The sequence below is a fragment of the Chenopodium album genome, chromosome 23, assembly GCF_948465745.1.
Source record: "Chenopodium album chromosome 23, dcCheAlbu1.1, whole genome shotgun sequence".
Taxonomy (NCBI): Eukaryota; Viridiplantae; Streptophyta; class Magnoliopsida; order Caryophyllales; family Amaranthaceae; genus Chenopodium; species Chenopodium album.
In genome coordinates, this window is record NC_137856.1 from 14,234,179 (window position 1) to 14,260,256 (window position 26,078).

Consider the following 26,078-nt stretch of genomic DNA (forward strand, 5'->3'; position numbering starts at 1 on the left):
GAGCCAACACCCACACTACTCCTTCAAGCTATGCATTCACAAATGAAAACTTTTGGGTAACAAATTAAAGAAATAAGAGCTCACAACAAGATGGTTGATTCACAACTAGCTCAATTGGCCGAGAGAACTCCTTTCAATTCACCATCAACTCTACCCGGACAACTACAACCTAACCCTTCTCATAACCAAAAACCCGATACATGTAAGACAATCACTTTGAGGTCGGGAACTTCCTGTGATGGTCCAAACGAGGGGGATAGTGAGGGAAAGAAGGGAGGAGAAGAGAGTGTGAATGAAGATAAGAGAGGTGAGGAGGAAAAATTTTATGAGGTAGAAGGAAGTTCGGAGAAGAAGAAGCTCAACAACGAGAAGGCAACTTCAATTCCTAGTGAGACTAGGAACCTTGATGGACCAGTTCCTTTTCCAAATAGGCTTGCGGAGAGGAAGTTGAATGACAAGTTTGCAAAGTTTCTAAGTGTGATGAAGAACTTGCACATCAATCTCCCTTTTCTTGAAGTAGTGACACAAATGCCATCATACTCCAAATTTCTCAAGGACATCCTCACCAACAAAAGGAAGCTTAATGATGAGCTTATCACCCTTCCACACTATGTAAGTGCTCTTGTTCAACATAAAATGCCCAAGAAGGAGAAAGACCCGGGGAGTTTCACTTTGCCAGTGAAAATTGGAAATATGGAAGCTAGGGGTGTATTGGCCGATCTTGGAGCAAGTGTTAGTCTAATCCCCTTATCCATTGCTCTAAAACTCAATATTGAGATGATCCTTACAAGGAAGACCATTCAACTAGCCGATCGCTCGGTGAAGTTTCCTTGTGGAGAACTTGAGGATGTTCCAATTCAAGTGGGACACATCTATGTGCCTTGTGACTTTGTAGTGATTGACATGGAGGAAAATGTGGACACACCCTTGATCTTGGGTAGGGAAGCTCTTAAGACTTTGGGGGCGGTCATCAATTGCAAAAACAATACCATCACATGTGTGAAGTGGCCGATGAGAAGATAGTCTTTGAGTTCTCTAAGTTGCTAAAGACCCCTATGGTTGAAAATTGCTATAGAGTTGATGTTGTGAATGAGGAGTTAGACCGTTTGGGAAGGGTCATGATGAAGCCTAAAGATCCAATTATGGAAGCTCTCACATGTAAAGAGGAGTTCCACTCTCAAGAAGCCAAAGAATTTGTCATGGCAATGGAGGAATCCTCAAAGGAGGAAGTTCATCAACAAAGCGAGATTGAGCTTGAATCAATGGAGGAAAAATCGGAGGAGAGTTCTAAGCCTCCTCCCAAGGTAGAACTCAAGCCCCTCCCCCCTTCTTTGAAATATGCTTATCTTGATGAGGAGGAAAAATACAATGCTACCCTTGATGAACTTAATTTGAAAAAATTGCTTGATGTTTTGAGAAAATACAAAGATGTGATAGGGTATAGCATTGATGATATCAAGGGCATTAGTCATTCTCTATGCACGCATCGTATTCATCTTGAGGATGATCATTCCACCTCCATTGAACCTCAAAGGAGGTTGAACCCCAACCTCCAAGAGGTTGTCAAGAAAGAGATTTTGAAACTACGTGAGACGGGCATCATCTATGCTATCTTCGATAGCAAGTGGGTGAGCCCGGTTCATGTAGTTCCCAAAAAGGGTGGAATGACCATTGTCCAGGATGAAAAGGGAGAGGAAATCTCCACCCGGACGGTGACCGGGTGGAGAATGTGTATTGATTATAGAAGATTGAACAAGAACACCAAGAAAGATCATTTTTCTCTCCCTTTCATGGACCAAATGCTTGAAAGGCTTTCTCACCACGCTTTATTTTGTTTCTTGGATGGGTACTCCGGATTTTTCCAAATCCCTATCCATCCAAGCGATCAAGAGAAAACTACTTTCACATGTCCATATGGAACATTTGCATACCGAAGAATGCCATTCGGATTACGCAATGCTCCTTCTACCTTTCCAAGATGCATGACTTCCATTTTCTCCGAAATGCTTGAAAAAGAAATTGAGGTTTTCATGGATGATTTTAGTGTTGGTGGCTCGTCTTTTGACACTTGTCTTTTTAACCTTGAAAGAGTTTTGCAAAGATGTCAAGAGACGAGTTTGGTTTTGAATTGGTAAAAATGCCATTTTATGGTCGAGGAGGGCATTGTCCTCGGTCATAAAGTTTCAAAAAATGGCATTGAGGTTGATCCGGCCAAAGTTTCGGTGATTGAGAGGTTGCCCCCTCCTACTTCCGTCGTGGGAGTACGAGCTTTTCTTAGGCATGCCGGTTTCTACCGGAGGTTTATAAAAGATTTCTCCTCAATCGCTAAACCTTTGACCGAATTACTTAAATAAGATGTTGTTTTTAGCTTTGATGAGGCTTGCCTTGAGGCATTTCGTAAGCTCAAGGAAGCTCTCACTTCTTCTCCTGTTGTGCAAACTCCGGATTGGAGCTTGCCTTTTGAGCTAATGTGCGATGCGAGTGATTTTGCAGTAGGTGCCGTCCTTGGTCAAAAGAAAGAAGGGAAATCATGTGTCATCTACTCTGCAAGTAGGACTCTCGATGAAGCTCAAAAGAACTATACAACAACGGAGAAGGAGATTCTAGCGGTGGTGTTTGCATTTGATAAGTTCCGGTCCTATCTCATATGTTCAAAAGTCATTGTGTACACGGATCACATCGCGGTGCGATACCTCATGACCAAGAAAGAAGTGAAACCTCGCTTGATTCGTTGGGTTCTCTCTCTTCAAGACTTTCACATGGAAATGAGGAACAAAAAGGGAGCGAAGAACTATGTGGCGGATCACTTGTCTAGGCTTCCCTTTGAGAACAAGGAGGATGTTCCAATTAATGATGAGATAGGGATCGAGGCTCTCATGGCTATGGTGACGACTTCTACACCTTGGTATGTGGATATTGCAGGGTCGTTCCCTCGGAATTCTCCTCTCAACAAAGGAAAAAGTTCTTCAAAGAAGTGAGAAGGTATTTTTGGAATGATCCGTACCTATTCAAGCAATGTGGTGATGGTCTCTTTAGGAAGTGTGTCCCCGATCACGAGATTGAGGGTGTCCTTGAGCATTGTCACTCACTACCATGTGGAGGACAGGGTGGTGTTGACAAGACGGTAGCAAAAATCTCTCAATCTTTGCTTTGGTGGCCTTCAATGCACAAAGATACTCACAAATTCGTTATGCAATGTGATCGATGCCAAAGGAGTGGCGACATTACCAAAAGGGACGAGATGCCCCAACATAGTATTGTAGAAGTGGAGCCCTTCGATGTTTGGGGGGTGGATTTCATGGGACCGTTCGTTTCTTCATGTGGGAACCTATACATCTTGGTGGCGGTTGACTATGTGACGAAATGGATCGAAGCTATACGCTCTCCTACCAATGATCACAAGGTGGTGCTCAAGCTTCTTAAGAAGATCATTTTTCCTAGATTTAGGGTGCCAAGAGTTCTAATTAGTGATGGAGGTTCTCATTTTGCCAAGAAGCAATTGGAAGCCCTTCTCAAGAAATATGGCGTTCATCACAAGGTTGGTCTAGCTTACCATCCTCAAACTCAAGGTCAAGTGGAGGTCTCGAATCGTTAAATCAAGAATACACTTGAGAGGATGGTGAACAAATCAAGGAAAGATTGGCCTCTCAAGATTGATGACACACTTTGGGCTCTTAGAACGGCATACAAGACTCCCATTGGTACAACCCCCTATAGGTTGGTCTATGGGAAGGCTTGTCACTTGCCGGTGGCGTTAGAATACAAAGCTTGGTGGGCCATCAAAGAGCTTAACATGGATTTGTCGTTGGCGGGTGAAAAGAGATTGTTGAAGCTTAACGAGCTCGAGGAGCATAGAGATGATGCCTATGAAAACTCAAGAGTCTATAAGGAGAAGACAAAAAAGTGGCATGACCAACATATCCGGAACAAGAGCTTCAAGGTTGGGGACAAAGTCTTGCTCTTCAACTCAAGGCTTCACTTGTTTCCGGGCAAGCTCAAATCTAAGTGGTCGGGGCCTTTCGTTGTATCAAAGACTACTCCTTATGGTTCTTTTGAGTTGGATGCAGACGGAAACAAATTCATGGTGAACGGCTCTCGTTTGAAGCACTATTTTTGCAAGGAGGAAGTTGGTGTGATTAAGTATCTGAGGCTTGACCCTTTGGGTCCTAAGCCACCCTTTTGATTGGATTTTCATCATGGTCAAGCTAATGACCTTATAAAGAAGTGCTCCCGGGAGGCAACCCGGCTTTTAAACCCTTTTCTTCTCTATTTTTCCATATTTTTGATAGGTTGTTTGTTTTATTTTTGTCTTATGGCTTTCGTTTTTCCTCTATCTTTGTAGGAACTTGCTTCTTTGGTGCGTGTTTGGAGGGATTTTGGAGGCTGTTTGGTGTTATCTATGGAGCTAAGTTGGGGTTTGGAGACTTGGAAGTGAGTGAGGGGGATTTAAAACAAGAATTTTAATGAAGACCCTAAGCGCGGGCGCGCAGCCCTAGGAGAACCCGCGCACAGGGGAAGCTCAGAAAAGGCAGAAGGTTATGCGCGCCTTGTGCGCGACATCTGCGCGGGCGCACAAGAGAAGCCTTTGCGGGCGCGCATGTCTGGGAGAACCCGCACAGATTTAAAGGCCAATTTTCAGATTCTGGCAGAACGTTTTGCGCGACGTTTGTGCGACATCTGCGCGGGCGCGTAGTACACCTGCGCGGGCGCGCAGTATACCTGCGCGAGCGCGCAGATCTGGGTTTATCGGGGGATAGCTACTCTTTTTCCCCGATTTCTTCATCATTTTCACAACACAAAACACGATTCTCACTCTCTCTCCTCCCAAACACAAACCCTAACCACTCAAATCCCCTCTAATCTCACATATTACCTTAAATTTTCATCAAATCCCTTACATTCCCTCACTTTTCTCACAAATTCATCACTTACCCCTCTCAAAATCATCCATTTTTCGCCAAAACCATGGTTGCTCCTTGGTGGTCGACGTGGTTGTGCGTGGGTGATTGTGGTGGTCTTCAAGATCTTTAATTGTGGTATAATCCTAAACCTTTATTACTTTGTGGCTTTAATTCATTAGATAATACTAGGTTTTAGGATTGTTAAGCAAAATTGAGCTTGTATGAATTTTGTGTGATTTAGGGTAGTTTTGCTAGTAATTGTGGAATTTGATATGAATTCCTTGGTGATTTGTTGAGCATTGTTGTTGAAAGTTGTTTTTATGCAATTTGCCTAACAATTACTTGATTTTGTGTATTGAGAACTGTTGTGAGTAATTACTAGCTTGATATTGAATATTGTGAATTGTTGGTGCATGTGAAATTGAAAATTTGTGATGTTGAGAGTTTTTGATACTTGATATAGAAATTTGCTTAGTAATTGTCTCTTTAGTGATTGAGTATTGCAAACTTTGGCATTTGAATATTGTTGGTGATACTTGTGTTCTTCGTGTGCTATTTTTTATCTTGGAAAGTTGTTGTTGCTAACCTCTTTTCAGATAACAAAGTCAAAGCTTCAATTGTTGTTGTAGTTGTGGGAAGAGATTGGGTATTCTTGAGTGTTGGATCACTCCATTGGTGTTCTTGGTATTTTTGGGATTGTTGAGTTAAATTTGGTGAAGATGAGTAAGAGAAGGAGCAGGAAAGAGCCCAGGATAACAATTGATGAACCCCAACCCCCCACTCAAAATCTAAACCAAGAACAAACAACTCTACCCACCTTGAAATTTGTAAACCGGCACCACTCTCCCATCCATCAAACCCTCATCAAACGCAAACTAAACCCCAAGAGACAATACTACCAACGCTCAATGCGTGATCTGGGTATAGATGAGGACCTTCGGTCCCTTCTTGATAACCTTGGGATGAGTGAGTTCATCCAACACCAATACCCAACTTTTAAGGAGCCCACCTACGAGTTCCTAGCCTCCTTCGAGGGGGAACCCATTGGGAACAACGAGTTCCAAATCTCCTTCCAACTCTTCAATGCCCGCCATGTGATCTCTTTAAGGCGTCTAAATGAACTTTTGGATTATAACCCCGAAGCCGATCTCCTTGCCCCATCCACTAAACTCTTTCCCGAGTACGATGCTTACTGTTAGTGGCGGACAATCACCAACATGGAAGAGTTTAATACTCGGTATTCGGTGGCTAGCCAAATCATCCATCCAGTACTCCGCATCCTTCACCGCATCTTGGGGTTTGCGGTATTTAGCAAACGGGATTTGAGCAAGCTCTCTCATGAAGAGCTTTTCACATTTTGGGTTGCCACAAAGGAGGAATTGAGAGGGCGGCTCAACATGGGGTACTGGTTCGTATTATGTTGTGACAAAATCAAGAATGGGAACAAGACGGGAGAGATTGCCCTTGGTGGGATGATTACAAGGATAGCTTCGAAGCTAGGGGTTGAGTGTCTTTTCCCTTTTTGTACAAGGGTTGGAAAGGATAAGGATATGTTCGTGGACATTTCATATATGAGGAAGTCGGTCTTCATCCAACTGACTAATGATGTGAACAACTTCCACGATTGGTGCGTTGAGCGTGAGCACCATTGCATCCTACCGTTCCTTAGCTGCACATCCTTGGAGCGGAACTCTAGGAATGTGTGGAAGATCCCTATGGACAATGGTGTCCAGCCTAACGCTCTTGGAGGCGAGCGTAATATGATTGTCCGCGAGCGTCAACAACAACAACAACAACAACATCAAGAACAAGAAGAACAACAACAAGAAGAACAACAACAAGAAGAACAACAACAACAACAATTTCAACAACAACAGCAATTTCATCAACAACAATTTCATCAACAACAACAAGGATTTCAATATGGGGAAGAATCCCAACAAGGTTTGCACGTCCCCTCCTTTAGCGAGGGAGGTATGGCTTCTTATTCCTCTTCTTTCAATATTGAGCGTGCATTCCAAAATGGATCCAGGATGAAGTGGAGAAACTCTTGGAGGCAGGATTCATTGAGCATTGCAACTACCCAGAGTGGTTAGCCAACGTGGTCATGGTGAAGAAAGCAAAAGGCCAATGGAGAATGTGTGTTGATTTCACAGATCCCAATAAGGCATGCCCAAAGACTGTTACCCGCTGCCACGGATTGATCAGCTGGTAGACTCAACCAGCGGGCACGCCTTGCTAAGCTTCATGGACGCCTTCTCAGGGTACTCAACCAGACCGGCAGAAAACCGCATTCATCACCGAAGGGGGAGTGTACAATCACATAGCTATGCCCTTCGGGCAGAAAAATTATAGGGCAACCTTTCAGAAGGCAATGGATAGAGTATTCCTACACAGGAAGGGTAGAAATGTTACGTTGACGACTCAATTGTTAAGAGCGTCACGCAGGCAGGCCATATCATGGATCTGGAAGAAACATTTGCCACCCTGAACAATTATAAAATCAAACTCAACCCAAAGAAATGTTTCTTTGGAGTGAGCTCGGGAAGTTCCTGGGTTTTCTGATCAGCGAGAGAGGGATAGTTACAGCTGTAAATCTCTGCGTCAATACAAACAATCGCAGCTATTTTGCTGGTGGAAAGATAAAAGCAGCAAAGGCAAATATACTTCGTGAGCCATGTAGTGACTGAGGCAGAACAAAGGTACCCATTGGTAGAGAAACTGGCCTTCGTAGTGGTCACAACAGCAAGGAAGCTAAAACCATATTTTGACGCGCATGTAATACAAATCCTCACAAATCACCCACTGGAAAAAGCATTACAGAAAATGGATGCATCATGCAGACTCCTAAAGTGGGCAATTGAACTTTCTGAGTACGAATTCGAGGTCAAATAGTTTCAATGCTGATGTGTTAAAGAAATATTTTGTTTAAATAGCCTGAAGAAGCAAATATAGTTGTTTCAAGTTTGATAAACCTTTATTCAGTTCGTGTTATGTTAATTAAGGCATTTGAGCCATTTTTATTTAATGAAATACAAGCCTCTACGTGAGGAGTATGTTGCGTAAATCTGTTTTAATATGTTATGCCCCAGCATCATATGCTATCATGCAGAAGTAAAACAAGAATAATAATAATAAAGTGGTAGAGGCAAGAAGCACTCTAGCATAAAGTGGAAAAGTAGCGTTAAACGACAAATTAAGGCATCCCTCCCTAAAACCTCACCTCACCTACTTAAACCAAAACAGGGCACCACCTTGGGGACGCCTGACACGTTCAGCTTGAGCAGGAGAGAAAGGGAAATTGAAGAAGATGAGCTACATGGGCAACACTAAGGTTCTCTTGGTCCCACTTAGCCCACCTCTTTGAGGGGGAGAGGAAAGGAGGAGACAGACATACAACAAGCCCTTACAAAAAAGAAGTAAGCATGCACAAAATGATAAGTCGCAGCATAAACAAGTTGAACGACATAAATAAGTCACAGCAAAACAAGCTAAATGACACAAAGGGAGCAGTAAAAAAAGCTAATCGACACAAATAAATCTCAGCAGGGCAGACTAAATAAAGCTCAGACAGGCAGCAATCGAATAAACTAATCAGCATGCAAAAAGGTCTCTACAAAATTTAAGTAGAGTACATAATGCACAAGCATCCAAAGCAAACAGAGCATGAAGAGCAAGGCTCACCAGAGCTCCTGCCAAGCATAGCAGGGAGCAGGAGAGGAAAAGAGCCCTCAACAACTAGATCAGAAAACAGAGAAGCCCAACCTACGAGGTTTCACCGAATGCAACAAAGAGACTGTTGTGCTAAGGTTTAGGTACTGCTACAAATTGGCCCAGCAGCAATTCCAAACAAATACACAGACTATGAAATAATCAACAGGTAAAATGACAGAAACATTCAACAAGATAAGTCATCATAGTTACAAAAATGAACCCCTGCCCACCAAGACAGAGTAAACATCTAGCAAGTAAATTACAATACATGTAACACTGAGCCCTCGTCCACCAAGACAAGGAAACACTCAGCGAATATTGTTGGAAAAATATAAAGTTAAGTTGAGCTGGACAGGTCCAGCAACAAAAGATAAAATATTTAGCAGAAACACAGAGAAATATAATCTTTGGCGGCTATACGCCTTAAAGATAGCAACAAAAACTACTTGGTTACCACTAGAGTAGGAGGGTGACAGCCGCCATAGCCTTTATTGGTCACCAGCCAAGGACTCCACTCTAATAGCCGTAGCAACATCAGGGTAGAGAGGAACCTCCAACTTCAGAACAGCATGGTCAGGAACCTTGCAGCTAATAACACAAGGATGATTAGCAGGGAAATCAAATGCACCAGCCTCTCCCGCAACCTCAACCTTAGCCCAGAAGGTGTTGAAACGATCTTGCTGCTCCTCACCCTCACCATATATGCTGCTTACACACCGAGCTGCGGCCTCCCATCCACCATCATGGCGATCAGCCAGCAACTTAGCAAAAGCAGGGTAGAGCGCGAAAGCTTTGAGTGCCTACTTCCTGGCAGCCTCCCGCTTATCTGTATGCCCAGCTCGCAGATCTGCAGTCTCTGCCTCTAACGTTTGCACCCTAGCTTGAGAGGTCATTAATTGCTACTCGCAGCTCTTCAAATTGGTCTGAGTTAGCTGAAATTCTCCCAACTGGAGCTGCAGGGCGTCCGCCCTCTCCCTCAGTGGAGTCACCTCGCTGGCCATAGCATCCCTCTAAGCCTAAGCTTGCTGGATCTCCAAATTCTTTTGAGAAAGAATTATGCCCTGATTCTAATACTCCTTCTCCACTGACAAAAGAGCATTGTATAAATCTCCAACAGACATAACAAGCTGCAAAATGGGCAGAGGGAAAGAGGAGTGAGCCAAAATAAAATTTAGCTGAAAGTGAAAGTAAAAAAAGATAGTAAAAACAGAGCAAGCAGAAAAGAAAAGAAAAGCTAAAACAAAAAGGAGAAAAACCAAAAGCAGAAACTAACCTTCTACAGGTCGTGGCAAGCCGTAGTAGCTGGGAGGCTAATTGAGTTGCGCGTAGAATCAGTAGGAAGACAAACCCCTTGAGTCAAGCGGTACCCCAAAGTACGACCTTTTTGAGGGTCGTCCAGAAACAAAGACTCGTCAGCCCTCACATTCATCAGGGGCCGAAAGGGAGCATTCTCAGCTCCAGCAGGGCAGAGTATAGGGCGAAGATGGACATCAATGGGACCTCAGAAAACTCAATTGACCTAGTAGGGTGGAAAGTTCCTCCAGCAGAAAGTGAGGTAGCAGACAGAGGGTTCTCAAAAGCATCACTAAAGAATTGGTAAACATAACGGTTAAGTTCACTGAAATTCTGAGTGTCCACCCCCCCATCAGCATTCCCACCTAGAAGCCCAGTGTTGGCGGATGTAGATGCAAGAGGATCAGGACTACGAGAGGTGCGAGCCTTTTTCGCTTCAGGCTCATCTCCAGCAGGGGCAGAGGACATTGGATCATTCTCCAAGTCAATAACTAGACGATCCTGCTAATGAGGACCCCCTGCCCGCGAGAGCCCACCTTTAAAAGAGCTTCGAAGCCGCCCTCTCAGCCCGAAGGGACGCGGCGGAAATCTTGGAAGTTCCATGACAGTCTCGTCAGGGAGCTGGAAGTCAGTAGCTTCAACAGAAGGGACATCAGTATCCTTTGCAGCAGTAGCATCATCAACAATAGAAGGAAAGAGCAGAACATGCTCAACAGAAGAAATGGGTTTTTCACCCACATCAGTGGTCCTAGCCCCCTCAACAGTAGTTTTTGGATCATTAGAAGCTTGATCACGTTGTCTTTTGGTAGCAAAAGTCGGAGGTGCCACCCGACCGGAAGCAGCGACAGGCTGCTTCTCAAGAGAAGCATCAGGCGCCACTAACGCCTCAGATTCTGAAGCCACCCTTCGAGGAGTAGGCCAAGTCTCACGCCTAATCCCAACAGTAGAGGATGAAGGCTCAGCTTCAGCACGGCTGGACCCAACATGCTCGGCACTAGCTGCTGTGCCAACGACAGCCCGCAGCTCAGCAGGAGCCAGACGCACTTTACCCTTCAGAGAACCTGCAAACACCTCCAGTGTGCCAAAAACTTGAGGGGGATTTTCAGGAGTAGCAGTCAAAGGGACCTTCCAATTATCATCCAGCCCAAGCATACATTTGTCCAACTTGTCATAGCCTGAAAGGGAGAAGGGCAGAAAAATCAAGTAAGGCAAAAAGACAAAAAAAAAATAAAAAGAGGAGAAAGAAAAAGAAAAGACAGAAAGTTGAAAGCTTACCAGACTCATGCGTACGGCACATACGCATAGCAGAGAGTTGCTCGTTGCCACAATATACACGGAGTTGGGTAGCCAGACCTTGGGGAACTTAGAGTCACCAGTCCCCGCTCCCTACAGAGCCTCTAAAGCCTCTGTCTCACGGGCAGACTCAGAAGGGGGGACTGTAACCCCAGCCATGTTAGTGCGGATCTCTCTGAAGTTACGCGGTGCAGAAAAATTAGAAGGCACCTTCACCCAGAAAAATTTACCAGTCTAGTCCCTGAAACGGCCAAGTTTTGGGTAGGACAAGACCCTGCTCTCCTTGGGAGCAACATAATACCACCCTGACTCAGTCCCAGAAGCAGATAACTTCAAGCTCATCAGAGACTTGAACAGGTGTAGGGACTCAAGGTACCTTCGAAACCTTAAAAACCACAGCAAGCAGATCAAAGTATGAAGGGAAGTAGGATGCACCAGAGATATACAGATATTGAAGGCACGTAGCAACTTCTCCAGGGTGGGGTCTAGAAGGAACCTCAAGCTCAAATCTAGCTGTGAAGCGAACACAGCAATGTGACCAGCAAGAGGAGCTGATAGCTTCGCACCATCAACAGGGAGAACTAGCTCATAACCCTCCCCAAAGCCATAGAATTTCTGCCCTATAGCAGCCAGATCCAGCCTCTTAGCATCCTTACCCCAACTTGAGTCCAACACACAATTTTTGGGCCCATAACATTTGTCATTCAGAAAAAACTCAGTTTTGCCCTCCTCTGTTTTGCCCTCCTCTACGGGCTCCACAACATAAGTGGGCTGACAGTCATAATAGGAGCAATCACCAGGAGACTCAGTGAACCTGCTCGATTGAACAGCTGGAGAAGGAGACGGTGATGGAGTCTCAGTGTTGCCACCTTGCACTACATAATGGTCAAACAAATTCATCTCAGCCATGTCATCAAGCCAAGCAAAATTATTTAAAGGCTGAACATGGGGAATAGGGCTAACAAGAGACACGTCAAGGGGCTAACATTTTATGGCGCATTGCGCGCATCCTCAAACGGGTGAGATGGGATAAGGGAATCTCATCTAGCATGAGCACCTGCTCGCAATAAGGATCAAAGAAATCAGGACAGGGTTTGGGTTGGAAAGGGCGAAAAGCACTACCCTCAGCGGGATAACTACTGCCTAACCCAGACGGAACAGCATGAGCCGCAGCAATACCCATCCCGCTCGCAGCGGGGAGAAAGTCAGAAGGAATAACAGTTCGTACAGGATTAGGAGAAGAAGAAGGAGAAACAAGGGAAGTGTGCGCAGGGCGCTCACCTGAAAGAGAGAATCAGGAAGGAGAATCTGATCTAGTGGCCATTTGAGGCTCACTCATATTATGACTATCAGAAGCGTCAGACATTATGAAATCTACAAAGAAGTACAAGCCCACAAAGTGAACTAAATGCAATGGGGCACTAAAAAATCAAAAGATCAGTTGAGGAAACAAGACCAACGAAGGAATAAGGAAAAAAAATCAAGAATGTAATTACAACAACAACGAGAAAAAATTGAACAACGACAGTTGAGAAGAATCAAAAGATACAATTTTGTGACTGAAAAAGGAAAAAAGAAGCGAAATTGGGAAAATAAATACGACAAAAGGTACAAAGTAAGTACCTTTGGGAGAAAAAGTTGCAGAAGCAACAGAATACAACAACAATGGCAAACGCAAGAACCCGAAAAAGACGAAGTTCAAAACTGCAACCAAGAAAGGCAAAAGAAGAACAAATAATTGAAGTGTAAGTTTAAAAACGGGGAAAACAAATAATAAAAAAAATAAGGCAAAATAAGGATAAGAGAGGCAAGAATTTACCGCAACAATCGAAGAACACAAGCGTTTGAAGGGGAGAAATGAATAGCGAAAATTTTGAATGATAAAAATGGAGAAGGAAGATGAAATTGGTGAAGTGAAAGAAGGGAATGAAAAAGGGGACAGTGAATTTAATACGGAGTAAATGGGCGGTTGGGCACAAAGCAAAACCAAACTTCCATGTCACTTCAGTAAAAGCAATACTGACGGTCTGGATCATCGACACGTGTCCCGCTCATGCAAACACTGTTCCCGCCATAAAATAAAATAAAATAATATAAAATAAAATAAAATATAATAATAATAATAATGCGCACTTCAGTGGGAGTGATCGAAAATCCTCTCCGCGAGCTCGTCATTTCTCAGACTTCAACGGGAGTGATCGAAATTCCTCCCCGCAAGCTCGTCATTTCTCAGACTTCAGCGGGAGTGATCGAAAATCCCCTAGTGAGCTCGTCATTTCTCAGACTTCAGCGGGAGTGATCGAAATTCCTCCCCGCAAGCACGTCATTTCTAAAACTTCAGAGAGAGTGACCAAAATTCCTCTCCACGAGCTTGTACGATAACCCAGCCAACAAAAACAGAACCTGACTTCCCAAGTCTCTAAGCCGCATCAACACCCTAGAGACTTGAGGGGCTAGGTTTGTGCAGGTTAATTTGGCTAGACGACCCGTGGTGCTATGGTCAATAAGGCTACACGCTCAGAACAGCTGGCATGAAAAGAACCTCACGCCACCTCTTGAGGGGCTAGTTGTAGGGGATAGCTCCTGCTGAGCTATTCCTTCCAGTTGGGCTCAGTTAAGAAGACTGTACCTGCATATAAAGAGTCGGCATGAGTGAACTCATACCACCTCTTGAGGGGCTAGTTGTAGAGGATAGCTCCCGCTGAACTATCGCACAGCCCCAGGGTGCACACTCACTGCCGAGAGAACAGCCAGGAGGGGCTTGTTAGCCCGGTGGAGTCAGCCCGGAAGGCTAACCAGGCTGAATCCTCCACGTAGGAGATAGTACGCCTATAAATAGAGGGTAAAGTACAACGGAAAAAGGGTTAGACACTCAAGTTATTATACTTTCTATATCTCTCTAAGTACATTTTCTCTCTCTAAACCTTCTCTAACTTAAGCTTCGGAGGGGGGTTCCTCGAGCCACCCCCGAGGGCAGTTTACTTGTGCTACCTTGTGTAGGTTGTTGACGGGACCCAGCTCACCCAGCAGAACCCTTGGATCCATAACTGGAACAATCCTCATCTTGAGTCTTCCTTTTTCTTTTTGAACAAGTCTTTCATCCTTTTTCTTTCTTGCTTTGTTTTGCTCTGGACGAGCAAAAGTTTAGCTTGGGGGAATTTGATGACTGACATTTATGGCACTCATTTGGCTTCTTTTATGATGATTTTAATGCTATTTTATAACTCTTTTCCTTAGTTTTCCTTAGTTTTGTTCTTTATTTCTTTAGTTTGTGCTTTCCTTAGTTAGTTTTCTAGTTTTGTGCATTTCTTTGTTTATTTGTTCTTTTTCCCTTTTATTTGCTTGTTTGTGTTAGCTTTCAGGTCATGATCGTTCCAAGGATTCCCGAGCCTTCCTATCATATGACTCATCAATTTGAAAGCCTCATGTTTGTGTTTTAGAGCTCAATTTGAAGGAATGCAAGGAGCAAGTTAAGAGATCGGTGCACGCATGCGGTGGGGGCATCATCTTTGCATGTACCCACCAAAATATACATTTCAAGACTTCCTACCTTAGTGTTCATCATCATCACCAAGACGAGCGCACGAGGATGAGCTAGGACGAAGAAAGAGAGGAAGTTCCCTGCTGCCGGGTGCGGACGTGCACGTAGGTGGTGCTGCCGCGCATTTGTGTGGCGCGGGCGCGCCAGGTGGTGGTGCGGGCGCGCCCCCTGTGTCTCTGCTCCGTAACCTTTTTCCCGCGGCCGCGCCTCTTCCTTGATGCGACCGCACCTTCCGGGGTTTCTTTTGGGACGATCTAACTAACTCTTCTTTTGTATCTTTCCTATATATAGCCTTTCCTTCGTTTTTTAGAGAGAGAACTTTTGGAAAGAACAAGTTGATTAATATTATTTTTAGATCATCTTTTTAGAGAGAGAAACTCTAGGTTTTAGTGAGAGAAGTTCATGGTGTATTGTTGATGATTGAAGATTTCTACATTTCCTTTGATCAAGTTTGTAAGGATTCCTTTTCTTTAATTCAATCTATAGTTTGATCTTTAGTTTGATTTCATTTGCTTAACTGATTGTTCAAGTTTGATTGAATTTTGATTGATTTTGTGTTTATTTTTAGCTTGTTTGATTTGATCATGATGAATTTGTTGATTTATGTTGTTTTGATCTTAATTTCAATGGCTAGTGAGTAGATTACACTACTACAAAAATGGCAAAAGAGACCTATAATAAGAGACCTTTTGGTTAATACAGCAGGTCTCTTTGATATAAGAGACCTAATATTAGAGATAACAGGTCTCTAAAATGTCAAAGGACCCACATGACATTTTGGGACGAAAATAAGAGACCTGTTGGTTTGCTGAACGGGTCTCTTATATATGCGCATAAGGATTAAGGACCCACCACAACTAGCGTACTCTTGCCTTTTCTTTGTTTTTTTTTTTTTAAGAAAAAAAAAATTCCCTTTTTAATTCTTATTCATTTATACAGCTCATTATTAGTCATGTTCATATGAATCTCTTTTCTTGTTCCCCTTTATACGTCTCTTTCTCTTTCACCTCATCACTTGTCTCATCTCATTTCTCATTTTTATTTCTCACGAAGCAATTAACTCCTCCTCATTAACGACGCTGCATCTTCCTTCAACACCGGCGTTGCCTTCTTCTTTTAACTCAAAGTTTGAGGCTTTCAACGTCTATTATGACCATAAATACTCCAGATCTAGAGTCTTATGGTCAAATTTGCCTAAATAATTCTACAATTGAATTAGTCTTAAAAAGGTATGTTTCCATATCAATTTAATTCTGAAAAGTTTTTGGGTTGTTGACAAGGTGTTTCTATGGCAATGGTTTATGGTTTGTTTGTTTCTTTTTTAAAAAATAGGTTGCTATAGTTTAGATTGGGTAGTTTTTGGTTTTTTCGTTGGTGGCTAGTGTCTTACGGGATTGGGGTTTTTTCACTAGGGGTTGGTTTTTCACGGGGTTGGGTCGGTTTATGACGAGGTTGGGTCGGTTTATTACGAGGTTGGGTCGGTTTATTACGAGGTCGGGATGGTTTTCACGGGGGTGAGTGTAGTTTATACGGGGGTTGGGGTGGTTTTCACGGGGGTGTGGGCGGTTTGTTAGAGGTTAAGGCTTAGGGTTGGTTTATAGGGGTTTGTTATTGATGGTATTTTCTTGGGTTTTTCTTTTCTTTTTTTTAATGTTAAATTAAGTATATTATTTCCTTTGCAGTTTGCAGTTTGGGTCAATTGATTACTTTAATATTGATGATTTTTCTGGGTTTATTTTGTATAACAGATGAATTAGGTGCCCAAGAGTTGATTTATGTGGTGAAGATTGCATATGCGATAATATATGATTTTATCCCCTTAATTTTGTTATTGATGTTTAAATCGTGTAAGGTTGTGTTTAGGTTGTTGATGTCTAGTTTTTAACCTGAATTATAACCCTTGAAGCTTTTTTTTTATTGATTCTCTTAATGGTATACAGGTTTTTAGAGGTCAGATGACCAATTCAAGAAACTCGCTTAGCTGATATATGGAGGGCTAAAGAAATTACCAAAGAGATGGTTGGATTCACTTGCCGTATAAAATTGGTGGGAATGTTGTTAGTTTTGATAACTTATTGTAAATTATTATTTCCATTAGTTATTATTTACTTGTTCCATAAATTCTCTTATACATGTAAATTATTGTTCGTATATACTTGTAAATGTTACTACTAGTAAATTCCATAATTATATAAGTTTATGTAAATTTATCTAATTTTTTGGTTTTGTAATTTTCAATTTTAGTAGAATAATTACAAAATAATAAATATATATCGTCAATTTATAATTTTTTTTTTTAAAAAAGAAAAATTATAAAGAGACCCGTTACCTGACAAAACAGGTCTCTTTATGGCTATCAAAGAGACCTGTTGTATGAAATAACAGCTCTCTTCCCCTTCGTAAATATATGATGTATATACATGCGAAGAGACCTGTTACCTTACATAACAGGTCTCTTATTGATAACAAAGAGACCTGTTCAGTTGAACAGGTTTCTTTAGCAAAGAGACCTGTGAGCTAGAGACCTCCTCTAAACAGGTCTCTTATGCTATTTCTAACGGGTCTCTTTGGCCTTTTTTGTAGTAGTGTTACTTGCTAGGGTAATGGTGAAGCATGTATGAGTAATGGATTAGTGCTAATTGGGGATAATTGATGAAGTTGATAATGTGATTAAATTTGGTTAATGATCATGTGCATGTGTGTAATTGATTGAAGATTGGCCAACTTTGATTGTTGCACTAAATTGCATTGTAAGTTCACATTGATACGAACCATTGATTTGTGGCTTGCATTTACACGATTGAGGTGTCTTGTGATGTTTCCTAGCTAGAGTTTATCGTAGTTGACGCTAGTTAGACCTCTAGGAGAATAGCTTGATATGCTCTATTGGTTGCATGGTTGATCTTCCATCACATTGCTTGACTTAGCCAAATTGACCTAGCCCTAGTGCTTATTACATTTGATTTCTTTTCATTTATTAGTTGTCCTTTGTCCTAGCATAGAATTCGCACCGTATCTCTAGACTTCGGAATAGCTTGACCATAGACAATAGACAATAGCCCACCATTCCTTTGGGTTCGACCCTCGACTTATCGTTATAATTGTGTAGGGGTGTGTTGAGTGTTTATAAATTTTGTTTTGACCTTGGGTAGGGGTTAGCCTCAACGACCTAGCTTCGACCCGCGTCAGCATCATATTGCATGCACACCGTGCTTTGTGCCTTCCCCAAGCATACGTTTTGAACGTTTTTCGTAAGCATGCCTTAAGACGTTCCGTGGAGGTGCTTTACGCAAAAGCACCCATAGATAGGTTTCTCTTTTTAATGTATTGACGTTATAAATGTCCGAGTTTTCTTCTTTTTCACATCCGAAGCAAAAGGAAGGCGTTTTTATGCAGCGTAAAAATGCAAATGGCATAGCGTACAGCGTAAAATTGTACGGCGTAGGTGTTGCTTAAAATTTCACCTCAGCCCAAGCTTTGCGAGATCTACCTCTCGGAACTAAAAGGTAGACTATTTACTGTAGGCGTTAGCTCACGAGTCGATAGACGCGCCGAACCTTCATGAACAGGCACTTGTTGCATGGAAGCATATACGGTAGTTGGTGAGCTTACTAACTTACCGGACAGTTAGGGTACGTCCACCCCCTGTATAAAGAGCGACGAAACAGTGTCGCACCCATTTAGTCACGTGCCCCCAGTCAAGAGACACTTGTACTCATCTTGTGGACAAAACTGCTGAGAGAGTTGCCGACTTTATTCTCTCTCACTGGATTTGGATATATGCCTCCAGTCCTGAGACATGTATTTCTATCTTGTGGACATCCGGTTCGAATACCGGACCCGACTCGAATGCCGGACCCCTTTTCGGTTCGAATATCGAAAACCCCTTTTTATTCTTTTTACTTTGTTGAAGTCAGGCTAAAGTTTCAATGACATATCGAGGGACTTTGAACCAACGATGACATGATTAAGAGGAAATCATCCCCTTTTATTCTTTTTTAAAACCGGTCTCTTCTCATGACCTATCATCACCTAGAATACATTTACTTGTAAAAGTATTCTACAATTGCAAAGGATCAATCTAGATTCTTTAGCGCGTTAAGACTAGGGAAAACTTTTTCTAGCCTTAATAGCTACTTGTTTCAAACACTTAGAGAACCAAGGACTTTTTCGACATCCTTAAACATTACTGAGTGATTCTCTATCCTTAGAGAACTTCGTAGAAAGAGTCTCGGATTTATTTCCTTGACTAATTTGATCAATATCTATCCTAGACTCGATCAAAGTGGGGGCTAAGTGTAGACACCTACTTTTGGCCTCTTGTCCCGAAAAGAAAGTGCGATGATATTACAAAAACCCGTTCTTCATGCTAGGTCAAAGTTGAATTTTTTATGGACTACAAAAAGTATTATGAAGTAAGTTAAAACCCATGTTTGAGACCAAGTTATCATAGAACCTTGTCCGATTACTAATTAGGCCTAAAACGTGTTCATAGATGTTTAATCTTGATTAATAACGGACCCAAATGCGTTAAATGCAATAATTAGATCCAATGGAACCTACATTGTTGAAAACAAAGCCAAATAGATAGACCAACCATAAAATTCCCGTGCAAGGCCTATAAAGATGGATAGCCCTTTCAAGTATCTTTACAAAGGTATATTATAAGCCCAATTCCAAGCCAAAACGAAGAAGTTATGATCAAAACACTAAACCAGGCCCAAAGCCAACACCCTTGCACTCCAACGGCTATAACTTTTGATCCACAAAATATTTTAACCTAATTCTAACGGCATTAGAAAGTAGACATCAAGAGCTTTCCAATGATGATATCTCACACGCCTAAATCCAACTTTGCAATCAAAAGTTATGGAAGTTTTAAAAACGCGTTTTCGTATATGGCAAACTACAAACCAGCGCAACTCAATCAGTTGCGCGCGAATGGCGCGCGCAACTCATTGAGATGCGCACGACTCAGAGAGTTGCGCGCGCCACCTGACGGCGCGGCTCTAAAACCCTAAACTGAGATTCCTACGCTTATAAGAAGGGGTCTTTGCACAGCTCTAAACACACAGAAAATCAGAATTAAAAACCCTAAAATTGTGAAATCCCTAATCTCTCGAACCCTCTTTCTTCCCAACTACTCTTCAACCCTAATCTTTCCCTTGAAGTCCTTGGAGGTACAAAGAAGAAAGAAGGTCCATAAACATCTTAGGCAGACATCTAAGCATACATAGAAGAACGGTTAGTTTCCTGAGCACTTAGATAAATCACTTTTCTTTTATTGTTTAAATAACTTTAATTGATTAATTAGTGTTGTTTGATCACTTAAAACAAACTTTTAATTAATTAATTCACATAGTACTCTTTCGTTAATCAAGACTAGAATTTGATAATTAATTGTTGTTTTATCATTTAAGACAAGGCGAATAGTGTTTATTTTCTTGTTCTTTTCACAAATTTGATTCAATAAGAATAACGACTTTTACAATGTAATTCCTACAAGATTAATGCGTGTAAATAATATCAACTAACTTTGGTTTTAGGTATCGCGTTGCATATATTGTTTGGTGATAAAATTGTGCAAAAGGAAGAGCTAGTAGAGGCCGCACTAGGGCTAAGATCGTGATTCCCCTCTGAAGGGAACGTTATCTTGGTACCCTCGCTCCCGAACTCATTTCGGGTTTATGTAGACCAATTTGGGCATGGGTAAACTTATGATTCATGCTAAATATCCCTTGAACTCCTCTTGGGAGAAAGACATGAACGAGGTTTATGGGTTTTCCTAAAACTCATTGGCGACTCCTACTTGTTCCTTACAAAAAAGCGTGTATGATAGAATCATCTCTAATTCAAGGTCTCCCAAACAGTCAGGAATTCAAATCCTAATGCACCCTAACAAGTGTAAAGTCCAAGGCTTTAAAGGGCCATGGGAATCTAAGGAGAAGGATCCCCTACGATGGGAACACCCTCCTTACAATAGGGAATGATGAGAGTGTGAAATTCTCTCCCATCAATGTTGGAAAATGATATTTTCACATTTTGTTTTAAAGCTAATATAAAATAATTAAGCAAACTAGTAATAAATCAACAAGTATCAAGCATACAAAAGGAATAGACGAGGACCATTTGGAGAGGGGGGGTGGACCAAACTTGCTCCCCACTACTCTCCCCAATACCGGCCAACACAACAACCTAGCCCCAATTATTTTGCGCCAAATGGCGGCCCCACTTGGGCACCAAGGCACCCATGTGGGCTTCCATGGTGTGGCTGCTGCACAGCAGGACTAGTACTTAGTGCGGGCTACTACTGCTTGCCTCGGCCAGCAAGCCCAGCATGCAAGGTGCGGGCTGCTGCTGCCTACGGCCAGCAAGCCTTGCACCAATTGTGCGGGTTGCTACCGAGGCACAATGCCAAGGCCTTTGCTGCTACTGCTGCCCTGTGCGTGCACTTGGCTAGGGCAGCTAACCTTGCTGCGCTAGCACGTACCAGCTAGGCAAGGCATGGCTTGGTGCGCATGCTAGCCATCATGCTTGCCATTGTGCCCCTAGCACTCTGATTGGTCAGGGCACTCCGAAGTTAGGGTTATTTTGGGTAATATTGTTGATTTATTATTATTTGCACGTCTCGTCATTTACTATTTTTTACTCGACTTCCGACGCTCGATTTTGACGCTCCAAGCTCAAATTTCCGACTTCCTTCCGAATTAATTCGTCATGTCGGTTCGGTTGTTGCTGCTTGGGTGTGACCCGAAAGGTTCAGTCAAGATTAAGATGTAATATTAATTATGCATTAATATTATTGATCGGAAGCGGCCTCCACCCAGGCATTCTGATCACTTGACCTCAATGAATATATTAGCTTTCTAATAATTTTGGATCCACTATCAAAATAATATACTTGTTCTAACTTTTAAGAACACCATTCCTTTCATAAGTCTGAATTTTAGGCGGACAAGGTCAGGCTGTCAAAACTTCTTGGGAAGATACGGACGCCAAAATTCCTAGCATGGTAGTTTTTTATTCCGTTACTTTGGATGTGTCGTTATTCGTCCCTCTGAATTAACAGAGTTTATCGTTTAACTTTTCAAATTCTAGGTCAACTTTTTCAAAAAGTGACCATTTGAAATCTTGGGCGGGAAAGATGAATGTACCATTTTGTCCCCATAAATTTGGCCTATAAAATAGAGGGGGTTTGACCTCATTTTGACACTTTTTTCACCTTGATTTTTCTAGAGAAAAGTTAGAGCTTTTTAGAGAAAGAAAGTGATTTTCCCCTTAATCTTCGAGAGCTCAGTCATGCAGTTGTGTTTTCCGGACATATATTTCAGTTTTTCGGTTAACCTTCAAGAACACTAAAGACTTTTTCAAGGCTTCTACACGTGCAGAGGTAGGCCGTCTGTTTTCTCATCCTTCTCCTTAACTTGAATTATTTTTTCTTTGTTCTTTAAATCTGGCTTAACACTCGGCTTCGTCCGTTTCTCCTCATGAGGTCGGTCGTTATCCTGGGACTGAGGAGTCTAGAGTGGACGTAGACGAGCTGTCTCCTTCATGTAGTGCGTCCAATTATAGTGCGTACCAACTCACTTCAACTTACTATTCTCTGTCCCTACAGTCGAACATGGCAAGGACGATGTGTACGCACGAACGTCATACTGCCTGAAATCCAGACGACAGTCTGGTTCATCCTAGGGTCCCTTATGACCCAAATAGTACTGACTTAAAGACCGAGTCCACTACCAATACAACCACTACTAGTGGCACCCATTGCTCGGGAATTGAAGTAACTTCTTACTTGAAGAGCGCCAAAGAGCACAAGGCGTCTCTTCCTCTACGAGAGCGTCCGGGCAAACCCTAGAACATAGGTTCCCGTAATATGCTAACTCGGTCATGGATCCGGCCGAGTTGCTATCTCAGGAGAGGTCTCCTTCCTTTTCTCGGGCAGACGTTGCAGGTCCGTCCTTCCCAATTCCAACTAAACCCCATCTCCAACATAGCTGGTCGGATAGGCCAAGGGTTGGGATCTCCATTAACGAACCGTCTGACCTGCCCCTCGTAGTGGTCCTCCTTCGGAAATCAGGCGGCCATTGTAAAAGACAAAGGCAAAGGCCCTTTAATGCCTGATGAAATCCCCTTAGCTGGAGGTGGCCATGGCTTTAAGAGCCGCAGCTCGACCGAGGCTGCAGATCTTGACAGAGTTTTGTCCTCTAAATTTGGAACTACCCCTCACCAAGAGGAAGAGGAGGCAGAGAATGAGGCTGAGGGTGAAGTAGCGGCTGCGGGTGAGGCAGCCGAAGAGGACTTTGCCAACATTGATAACTTCAAGGACCCGTACGCTTGTACGGTGGGTAGCACTGCCTTGGGCTACTTTCATGGAGGGTTTGAAGAGTACAAGGCATTCCTCCTTATTGGGGAAGAATTTGAGCTGGTGGCGCCAAAGAAGTTTCCCTCTGTGGCCGCCTGGGAGGATGAGCGGCCGCACCGTAAGGCATTTAACGTCTATTGGGCCGCCATAGTGACGAGAGGGAAATTAATTTAGGTCGTTGAAGCTAACCTATCCCTATGCCAAAACAAAACTTATAATCGCTCAACACACCCTTATACAAGTATAATGGTAAGTCGAGGGTCGAACCAGTAGGAATGGGTGCGGTCTCTATTGTCAAAGTCAAGCTATTTCGGAATGGTAAAGTAAAGGTGTGTTATGCTAGGACAACTAAACAAACGATTATGAAATCAAGTATCTAAGCACTATGGTTTAGGATCCACACATACTTGCAATGGAAATAGCTAATTGGGATTGGAATTGACTAAGTCGAGTGATGCGTGGGAAAACTAATCATGCAATCAAAAGAGTGTGATAGGTTAATCTCTTAGAGGTCAAACTAGCATCAACTACGAGAGACTCTAAATAGGAACCTCACAAACCAACTCAATCGACAAATGTACGACACAAATCAATGGTCCGTATCAATTTGAACCTACAATGCAATCTAGTGCATCAATCAAAGTTAGCTACTCTTCAATCAATAGAAAACATGCACATAATCAATCAACCAACTTAATCAATCATCAACTCCATCAAATTCCCCCAATTAACATCAATCCATTACTCATATATGCTTTACCATCACCCTAGCAAGGAAACTACTCACAATCCATCAAGAAAACTAAGATCAAAACTAAACTAATCAACAAATTCGTCTTTATCAAATGAAATAAAACTAAATCAATTGAATAAACAATAAACTTGAACAATCAACAAAACAATTGAATCAAAATTAAAGATTGGATTAAAGTAAAGGAAATTCTTACAAACTTGATCAAAATCAAAGGAAATGTAACTATCTTCAATCATCCACCGTTAATCTTCAAGTTTTTCTCTTTAACAATCTAGAATTTCTCTCTTTAAGAATCTAACCTAAAACTAATTACAATCTCTTCTAATTCATCCCCCCTAAAAATAGAAGGAAAAACTATATATACAAAACTAACTAAGAAGAAATCGATTAGACCGTCCCAAAAGACACGGAAAGGCGCGGCTTATGCAAGGAGGAAGCGCGGCCGCTCAAAACTGGGTATGGAACAGAGGCTTTAGGAGGCGCACCCGCGACACCTAACCGCACGGCCGCGCCATGGTCACGCGCGCCAGCGCCTGAGTGCAAGTCAGATCCTTCCTATTTTTCGATGTTGCTCATCCCCGTGCGCTCCACTTGGTGATGTTGATGAACACGAAGGTATGCAGTCTTGAAACGTACTCCACGGTGGGTTCAATACCAAGAATGGTGCCCCCACCGTTTGCAAGCGCTAACTAGAAGACTTTGCACTAAAATTCCTTCACTCTTGAGCTTCAAATGGAAGGTCCGAGGCAACTCTATCATTGTAAAACTTGAGAAAGGAACTTGGGAATTCGTGGATAACGATCATAACCTTAAAAATGAATAAAAACAAGCAAATAAATGGGAAAATAGCAAAATAAACCAAGAAATGCATAAAAAATAGAAAACTAACTGGGAAAAGCATAAACTAAAGGAATAAGAAATAAAACTAAGGAAAACTAGAGAAAGGAGCTATAAAATAGCATGAAATTCACCCTAAAAAGCACCAAATGAGTGACATAAATGACACTCATTAAATTCCCCCAAGCTAAACTTTTGCTCGTCCTCGAGCAAAACCAAGAGAGCAAGGATAAGGATGAAAGACTCAAAAAGAAAAAGGAAGACACAAGATCAGAATATACACTAACTCACTTTCGTAGGAATCATAGTCAATTTTAGCAACTAAAGACAAGCCATTTAAACCCCTAAATTGCCCTAGAGGACGAGTGATGCTCTCGTAAGGGTATTCTAAGAGTTTACCCATAACTCTCGACCAACATCCAAGAGGCAAACCATGCTAAGAAAAGAAAAGAAAAAGGGAAAACGAAACCTCTATGACATGGACTTTACAAAGTGACTACACTACAAATGAATAAATAACTTTCTCAAGCAAGTAAAGGTATGCACGTTCCAAGATATCCAAGGTTGATAAAAGAATAAAATATGCTAAGCATAGAGAACTAGGTATCACACTCCACTTTCATCACATTCGATCTTACCACATCCACCCCACTAGCTTCAAATCAACTTCTAGTGAGGAACCGAATGATTCCTCGAAGGAATCGGAAAAAGAGAATATTTAGGCTACTCGACATCTTGACTATGCATCCCATCTCCTTAGGCTAAAGCTCACATTTCTCTCCCCCAATGAATGACTCAACCACTTAGGTCAAAAGGACTTTCCCAAAGGTTGTAATGCAAGGGCGAGAAAAGGTGTAGGTAGGCTAAAATTTGAAATTGGTGGTTTTCCTAATCAATGAAGTAAAAGAATGGCTAATTCTTAGGATCATAATCAAGTAGTCACCAAACCAAACAAAAATACATACACCTCATACCCTCAAGCTTATTCAAAGCTATACTCACAAACATATATACAAAAGCGTCCCCCAAGCTTAAATGAAGCATTGTCCTCAATGCTTAGAAGGAGAAAAGAAAACATCAATTTTTTAAGGAGTTTCCCATTTTTCACTTATTTTCGTTTCACATAACAAATGTCCTCGCCTCTTTTAACTATGGACGGCTTTTTCAACTTTCCAAAACAATGTCCTTGCCTTTTTTAACTTTAGACGGCTCTTTCATATATTCATTTGCCATTATACACAAAACACAAACTTGCTTTCATCTTGAACCAATAACCAAACTCATACACCACAAACTCCAAAAGATGACCATTTGCTTCACAAAAAACAAAAAATGGAACAAAAAAAGAAACAAAAGGCTCAAGAATCTAAAGATGTGGCT